The sequence below is a fragment of the Macaca mulatta genome, chromosome 15, assembly GCF_049350105.2.
Source record: "Macaca mulatta isolate MMU2019108-1 chromosome 15, T2T-MMU8v2.0, whole genome shotgun sequence".
In the NCBI taxonomy this organism is placed as follows: Eukaryota; Metazoa; Chordata; class Mammalia; order Primates; family Cercopithecidae; genus Macaca; species Macaca mulatta.
The window spans coordinates 15,650,961-15,657,532 of NC_133420.1; the positions used below are offsets into that span (position 1 = coordinate 15,650,961).

A 6,572-nucleotide genomic window follows, 5' to 3' on the forward strand; every position below is an offset into this window, starting at 1 on the left:
CACACACACCACACACACACCAGGTACACACACATGCACACACACCACACACACGTGCACACACATGCACACACCATACACCCATGCGTACACACACACCCCACACACATGCACACACCCGTACACACCCATGCACACACCCATGCACACACACACATGTGCACACACATACATGCACACACACACCACATACGCACTGTGGCAGGCCCAGGGATGGGCATGTGATCTCACCCCGCCAAGGAGACAGTTACACCTGGAGGGGACGCCCTTTTCTTCCTGCTGTGGGATGTGGAGCTGCTGCTTGGACCAGGAAGTGGGAATGGAATGTCTTGGGAATGGAGCCCACTTGTCAAGAACAGACTTGGGGGTCTAAAGACACCGTGGGTCCTCAACCAGCCCTCCCCACTCACCCCCGGGTGTAGACAGAGGAGAGAAGCCTCTGCCTTGTTCAAGCCACCGTGACTTGGAGCCTTCTGTCCCTCACCACCTAACTTGGTCCCAACTCATACACCCGCTGTGACGGGCTCTCTTAGCACCTACAGCTTGGGAAAGTGCCGTTTGTCCATGCACGCGTCTGATGGGGTGTGTGTTGGCCACGGGCAGGTTTTCAGCGCATAGTGGGTATATATTCGGAACCCAGGGTTTCATGGCTGGTTCACTGTTAACTGGGGGTTAAGGCGATGAACTGCGTATCCTCCCCAAGCTGTGCAGCCCAGAGTCCCCACGAAGGGCCTTGCAGCGGGGGTGGAGGGGACGGCGGGAGGAATTCTTACTCGGATGTGATCAGGTAAATTTTTGTTTTCTGTCTGGATGAAGTTTGCTGTTTTTACATGTATCGCATCACGACTGAAATGTCACAGTTTATGTGACTAATCCCCGTGTACTTTTAACATCCCGCCGTGTGACATTTTCCCCCTTCAAGGGGGGACTTACGCTCCCCCTCTGTCATCCTTCTGTCCCTGGCGCTGCGCTCAAAGTCAATGTCTTCTTTTGACCTAAGATGTTTTGTTCGGGCTGAATGTATTTTAACTTTAGGACGTGGCAGAATCTGTTGCTTGCCTCCGCAGTGGTCGTGCTTCCATTCTTCCTCTCTAATAGAGCTCCCAATTTTAGCCTGGGACGAAGACTTCATCAACTAGCTTCTTTACCATTCGGAGTGGCTGTGGAGGTGCGACTGAGGTTACGCACAACTTTTGGGAGGTGTCCTTAGGGGAGTGGTGGGAGGAGGGAGGTCTCTTCTACCCTTCCTCTTTCTTGCTGGCTGAAGTGTGGACATGATGGCTGGTCCTCAAGCAGCCACTCTAGACCCTGAGGTAGAAGCCACATGGTGAGGATGGCAGAGCAGCAAGGTAAGAGGCTGGCTTACTGGCAATTTGAACATCCATCTCTGGTCTTCTGTTGTACTGGAGGGAACTAAGTTATCTTGTTTAACCCGCTAATGTTCCGGGTTTTCTGTCACTCGCCGCTGGATTTGATCCTACTTGTCACAAGGGTGTCAAGTGAAAATTGGCGTTTTAAAACAATCCACAGTAGTCCCCTTTCAGAGGAGCTCACCGAGAGTCTCAGCTCAGGATGGGCGCAGTGGCTCACGCCTGTAATCCCAGCACTTTGGGAGGCCGAGGTGGGCAGATCCCTTGAGGTCAGGAGTTCAAGACCAGCCTGGCCAACATGGTGGAACTCCGTCTCTACTAAAAATACAAAAATTAGCCAGGTGTGGTGGCGGGTGCCTGTAATCCCAGCTACTTTCGAGGCTGAGTCAGGAGAATTGCTTGAACCTGGGAGGTGGAGGTTGCAGTGAGCAGAGATTGCGCCACTGCACTCCAGCCTGGGCGACAGAGCGAGATTCTGTCTCAAAAAAAAAGAGTCCTAGCTCTTTGCCAGACTTTGTTATTGACTGTGGTGTTCACCACAGTTACACCCAAGGCCCAGCCGGGGCTGGGGCCCCCTCCCACTCGCCTCTTGCTGGCTGCCTTCCCTACGATCATTAACACCCCGATTCTACCCGATTCCACCAGCCTCTCTTGCACCCCACACGATTTCAGTTTCTGCTGGTGTTTAACACTGGTAAAGGTTATCAAATCCATCTTTAGTCAAGAAAAGCAGTTTAATGAACGGGTTTCTGCCTCACGAAGAGAAAGGCTGTGCGCACGTGTGTTATGTGCTAAGTCACAGTCAGCCCGCGGCGCCCCGTGTCCGCCTTGCCGATTTAATCTCTTGGCCAGTGTTGGACAAACAGAGCAGGCTGTTTCCTCATTTTCTTCTCCCAGGCCTCCCCAGCCCCCCTCATGCATTTTTCATCAACTCCTTCTGCCTGGGAACCATATTGATTGGCTGATTAAGCCATCAAGTCACAGCCAACAGCTTTAATGTTCTAACCCTGGAGCCTGAGTTCTTTTCCCTCCTTATCACTGTGTTCCTCGCCTCGAACCCCTCCAGCCCCACCCTGATGTTGCAGGTGTGTTCCAATCATCAAGAGATGAACTGTTGAGAACCCAGGCCCCTCCTTGAATGACGCTTCACCTGTCACCTAAACAGAATACCCACAACTTTATTATCTTTTTTTTTTTTTTTTTTTTAGACAGAGTTTCACTCGTATAGCCCGGGCTGGAGTGCAGTGGCATGATCTTGGCTCACTGCAACCTCTGCCTCCCAGGTTCAAGCGATTCTCCTGCCTCAGCCACCCGAGTAGCTGGGATTACAGGCGTGACCCACCACACCCGGCCTGGTTTTCTTTGTTGTTGTTGTTGTTTTGTTTTTGAGACGGAGTTTCACTCTTGTTGCCCAGACTGGAGTGCAATGGCACAATCTCAGCTCTCTGCAACCTCTGCCTCCCGGGTTCAACTGATTCTCCTGCCCCAGCCTCCGGAGTAGCTGGGATGACAGGCGTGCACCACCACGCCCAGCTAATTTTTGTATTTTTAGTATAGACGAGGTTTTACCATGTTGGCCAGGCTGGTCTTTAACTCCTGGCCTCAGGTGATCCACCTGCCTCAGCCTCCCAAAGTGCTGGGGATTACAGGCATGAGCCACTGTGCCTGGACAACTTGATTATCATTTTTACTTACACCTCTAGAGAGGACCCCTCTTTCAAAACCCAAACTCCATATTTGTTCTCTTTTGCTGCAAAAATAAATAAATAAATACATAAATAAGTAAAGTAAAAAAAAATTACCCCAGAACTTAGCTGTTTAATGTCCCGCAGGATCTGAGGGTCAGGGATTCAGGAGCGTCCTCGTGGCCTGGCTCTCTGTCTCCCTGTGTCACTCTGTGACTCTGAAAGTGCAGTCACAGAGTCAGGGGCCATCATCTGACACGCCCCCGAGTGGGCAGCTCCCCTTCTGAGGTGGCGGCACCCACGTGGCTGTCGGTAGGAGGCCTCTGCGCCTCGCCACGTGGACGTCCCCATCTGAGCGTCTGGAGTGTCCTCCCATGTGGTCATGTGGCCACTGCCCCTGCAGGTGAGGGATCCTACGGAGGGCCAGTGGCGAGCCGCGGTGCCTTCGATGGCCCGGTCTCGCGTGTCCACCGTCACTCTGCTCCTTTTCTGTTTGTCAGAAGCGCGTCACCAAGTCTGGCCCACATTCAGGGAAAGTGCTGCATTAGGTCCCACTGTTTGACGAGCAGGCCCGAGGATTTGAGGACACATTTCAAAGTGTCACCCTCCGCCCTCTGGCCACCGAGTCCTGCATTTCTTCCCGTGCAAAATATCCTCGCTCCCCCTCCCAGCAGACCCCAAAAGTCTCAACCCGTCACAGCCTCTGTTCCGAGTCCGGGATCTCATCCAAGTGAGGACGAGCTCCCCAGGACGGTTCCTAGGTCAGCTCCTCGCCTGAGAGCCGCTCCACCTGGAGGCCTGCGTGCGGAGAGCCAAGTGATCGGCCCCCCAGGCCCTGTACCCACAGCAGGGCAGACTGAGGTAACCGCAACACACTCCCCCATCCCTCGCTCCTGGCACAGCGCTGGGCACCTGGGGCACCGCCACTACCCAGACAGTGAGTGAGGGAGCCGGGGGGGAACAGCCTGGGACTCGGACGCAAAGATGCGTGGTCAGCTGTGGTTCGTCACCCAGGTCCCAGCTCACCCACAACCTCCAAATCCAACAACGAGCTGGAGCCTGACGCCAATCACCATCCTGACATCCTGGCACCCTCTGGAATGACTCCAGCTTCTCCTGATGACTTCCTCTCCCCGCTAGCGGGGGGGCCAGGGAGCAGGGCCTGATCCGCCTTGTTCACTGTGTCCTGTGCACCTAGAACAGGACGTAGCAAACAGTAAGTGCTCAATAAGTGTTTGTGGACTGAAGGAATGGAGAAGTGGAATAGCCGATAATCAGAGTTGCCGGGCAGGGCAGCCTGAGGCACAGTCCCAGCACTGGAGAAATTGGGACGTGGACTGAATATTCGATGGTGGCATCGACGTCTGTCTTCTGGGGTGGATGACAGAACCTCTCTGTAGGAGTGCACCGTGTTCTCAGCAGGCACAGCCCAAAGTGTGACGGGGAAGTGCTATGGTGGCTTCAGCCTGCCTGCAAGGGTTTGGCAGGGCAGGGGTGTGGGGGGAGAAAGAGAGAGAGAGAGAGAGAGAGAGAGCAAGAGCAGGCTGGTGCACAAATGTGGCAAACTGTGAACAGTCAGTGAAGGGAGATGAGGAATTGTGAGATGCACAGACTCAGCTTTAAACACCTCCATAGGTGAGACATTCCTCACCTGATGACATCTGGGTCCTCTTGAAGGGTTTAATGCCCCAGGAACCAGCTGCCCTCTCATGCTGGCTCTGGGGAGACAGAAGAGGGCAAATGGGCATACGGTAAATGGGCATACAGAAGGCACACCGGGGCGGGCGCTGTGGCTCACACCTGTCATCCCAGCACTTTGGGAGGCCGAGGCGGGCAGATCACCTGAAATCAGGAGTTCTAGACCAGCCTGGCCAACATGGTAAAACCCCATCTCTACTAAAAATTAGCTGAGCGTGGTGGTGGGTGCCTGTCGTCCCAGCAACCTGAGAGGCTGAGGCAGGAGAATCACTTGAACCCGGGAATCGGAGGTTGCAGTGAGCCAAGATCGCACCACTGCACTCCAGCCTGGGCAACAGAGCGAGACACCATCTCAAAAAAGAAAGGTGGAGGGGGTGCGCACCAAGTTCCTCAGAGGCCTCTGGGGCCTTTGGGGCCTTTGAAGACAGGTAAAATGTTTGTCAACTGCCAGGCAGCAGCCCACAGGCCTGCAGAGGAAGTTACACACCATGGACAAGAAAAGCCTCTCCCGCGGCCAGCCTGTCAGGATGGGCATCTCAGGGGCAGGCGGCCCGGCCTCCCTCACCCAGTGCAACGCCTGGCTCCCACCTCCCTCCCCATGACCCCTTCCGGCCCCCTCCAGACTCCCACTCTCCAGCCCCGTCCACTGCCAGCCACCCCAGTCCACTCCCCATCAATCTCTAATGGCCCTGGCGTCAAATGCAGGGCACGCTGGCCGCCCCTGGCCCCGAGCCCTGCTGCTGGCGCACCTGCCTGGCTCCCCTGTAGGAGCTTACGCCAAGCCTGGCCACTCCTTCCTAGCCTGGAGTCCTGATAGTCTCCATCCCTGCCCTCTCTGTGGTCCCCAACTGTGTCTCCTGACACCCTGGGGTGCGAGGGGGGATTTCTGCTTTCAGAACACCCGTCCGCTCTGAGTAGGGCCCTGTGCCAGGCATGGTCTTGCGTTCCCCATGCACTGAAAGGCAGGGACCGTGTCACCTCGCTGGGATCTGGCCTGTGGGGCCGCCAATACCTGGGGACTGGATGAGGGCTCAGTGGCCACCCAGTCACCTCCACCGGCTTGGTCACCCGGCGGGTCGGGAGTAGCGAAGGGAGATTGGCACCAGGTGTGGGGGGTTTGGGCCCAGGACAAAGAGCTTGTTCCCGAGGCGGCCCTGCCGTGGCGTGATTGGCTCTGTCGTGTAGGAAGTCGGTGTGGCAGTAAGAGGGATGGGAGAACCAGACCAGGAGACCCCAGCTCTCCAGAGGAGCCCAAAAGCGGGGCTCACGGATAGGCGCTCCTGTTGCCAATAACTTGCCTGGATGCAGGATGAAACCTCACGACTCCTCTGCAGCCAGCCAGCGGGATGGTTTTTGTGGGGTCCCACGGTTCCCCTCCAAGCCCCTCTTGGAGAAGGGAGGCTCCTGGGCTGGCTCTGGTGCCGCAGCGGGCGGTGGGATATGCTCCACGTCACCCCTGCTTTCCTAGGACACAACACAGTAGCGGAGAACCCAGGACACCGACCCACCAGAGGTCCACAGCTGCTTCCTGGGTTCTTCCTGGAGTCATCTCCCCACAGGCGATTTCCACCAAACCCACATTGATGACACCCCCAGATAACCACAGTCTCCCCAGAGGCAGCCCAGAGCCTGTCCCCACCCTCCTGCCCCCTGAGAAGCCTCCGAGGTGTGCCCTGACCATCACCCAGCGAGCTCCTCCACGGCCGGTTTCAAGGGGTTCATGGGGTGGCTGCGTGGAATTTACTTACAACATCCCCTCAGCCCCCCGTGAGCGGCTCTCGCTAGGCATTTAGCGGCAGCTTCCCATCCGTGTCCTTTC

At 56.1% G+C, this 6,572-nt stretch overlaps 1 long non-coding RNA gene across 1 annotated transcript; it reads right to left on the bottom strand.

Moving 5' to 3' along the window:
- Positions 1 to 786: 786 nt before the first annotated feature.
- LOC106993585 (uncharacterized) lies at positions 787 to 6,190 on the bottom strand. Its single transcript, XR_013405385.1, has 6 exons — positions 6,052 to 6,190; positions 4,707 to 4,773; positions 4,082 to 4,249; positions 3,358 to 3,571; positions 3,173 to 3,273; positions 787 to 1,308 (listed from the first exon to the last, which is right to left on the bottom strand). It is a non-coding gene; the product is annotated as an uncharacterized LOC106993585 (long non-coding RNA).
- Positions 6,191 to 6,572: the final 382 nt, after the last annotated feature.